We start from the raw sequence: 2062 nt of genomic DNA, 5'->3' as shown, positions 1-2062 counted from the left end.
CCAGGGGTGGGTATTGGGGAGCCGCACAGGGCCCGATCTTTGTTGTGGCAGCCCAGCCCTACCCACTTCCCCACCATCTGCCCTGAGGTGCATGTGCCAAGCAAAATGCCTTCACATACCACAAGCTTGGCACACATGCCGGGGGTTGGCTACCCCTGAACTAACATATCCAATTCATTCTTTCCACTTATACCTTTGTAGCCTGGATTAGGAAGACTGGCTAATCTCACATTCCAGGTTTCATGTGTAAGCACAAGTCTAACATTCAGCTCATGAAATGCTCCAGGGGCATATTAAATCCAGAAACTCAGTGTTTTAATGAGTTAAGATTCATTAAATTATTTCTGCTATTAAGGTTTGTAAACCCTGTCTGTGAGCCCTAAGTTACCTTCCTATCACTTCTTTGCCTGTTGCCAGTTGAAAAAGAGATATAATTAGTTACATTGCAGAGTTCTGTGATGTTAATATTTATAATTTATGTGCATAATAATATAATATTTATACTTAAGTTAGAAAAAACCTTTAAAAAAAGCAATATTTAAGCTGTTGTTCAGACAGTTAAATGAGGAAAACAGACTCTGTACAAGCTCTTATTTGGAATCTAGATCAATGACATGATCTATAATCAAAGATTAAAAATATTTTGGAATTCTGTTGTACCCACAGGGTGGCATTTATTCAAGGCAATGTGACCAATGGACTGTAGTCCTGTAAAAAAATTAGGGACCTCACTTGCTTTCCAATTCTTCACTGGGACTTTTCATCTTTAGTAAAACAAAGTTATTTAAATGACTGTATACGTGGAACACCAAGCTTACCACAAGTTGAGGTGACTATGTGGTTGCACCAAATGCTACTAGAAATGTCAGGTAATCACTTGGTCTTGTGCATTCTTGTTCTTCAAAGTAAAAAAAAAAAAAATTTCCTTTCCAGCAGCACATGTCATGCATAATTGCAGAAGCAGTTAGGACATCAAGCCATGGAAGCAGAGCTGCAAATGTAAGCTGTGTTCCAGACTTGTGCTAACAGCCACCCCCAGGCAATTAAATGGGTACTTGGTCATATGAGCTGGGGAAATCAACAATAGTTGAATATTAGGCCAGCCACATCTCTCCCTTGTGCGCCACTGGCTATAGGAACTGGCGTGCTTTAACCACCTAAGCCCAGGAGGTTGTTAGGCTCAGGCAGGTCTTTGACTTTCACCCAAGCACTTAAAATATTTGCTATTTTGCACGCCTTCAGATTTTTAAAGCTGGGAAAATGTGCAGAGGAAATTTCCTTCCTAAGTAGGTTTTGGATAAGGCAGGAAGTTGTTAAAGCTGTACACTCACCACTTTCAACACCAGACAGGCATGTGTAAACAATGGAGGACAGTAAAGTTAGCAGTGGATTAATCAGCCCAAATCAAAAGACAACTTAAAGTGTCATGAACAGGATTGTGATGCTCCCATGTTAATTAAAAAAAAAAAAAATGTCTGGAGCGCCCCCCTCTCCCCAGGGGTAGCTAAATGAAGTCCAACATTCTAAGCTAAGCCCTAAGCCAGGTTCAAGTCTTGCATACAAAACCACCTGAAGACTCCCATGGAGTAGGCAGAAGACCTGAGAGACAAATACCTAAACAAGTCAGTTCCAACCATTCCTCAAGCCCTGGCTAGCAAAGAGCTCTTTTGGGGACATGACAGCACAGCTCTTCTCAACTACACCAGGAGCAACCACTCGCTTTAGAATTCCCCTTCATCTAGCAGAATCCAGGCGCAGCAGAAGACCAGGTCTTCTGCAAACAGTGAAGCCCCATTCTAGCAGTGCAAAGCATAGTTAGGGCCTCTGCACGTGGAAATCCTTGAGACTGTTTTCTGTTGTTTAGTTAAACAATATTCTAATGCTGAAGAATTTCTGCACAGGCCTCTAAGTGGATTAGGGTCATTTCTCTTTTGATAATATATTTTTGTCTCTGTGGACTTCACACATACTTGCTGAGGGCTGGAGGTCGCTTCGAACACAAGCTGTGTACACACCAGGTAGCCATGGAATCAAAACTCACCCATGAAAACAGAGCCAAACA

Source organism: Alligator sinensis, unplaced genomic scaffold, assembly GCF_000455745.1.
Source record: "Alligator sinensis unplaced genomic scaffold, ASM45574v1 scaffold360_3, whole genome shotgun sequence".
In the NCBI taxonomy this organism is placed as follows: domain Eukaryota; kingdom Metazoa; phylum Chordata; order Crocodylia; family Alligatoridae; genus Alligator; species Alligator sinensis.
Note: the sequence above shows the minus strand (reverse complement) of the source record.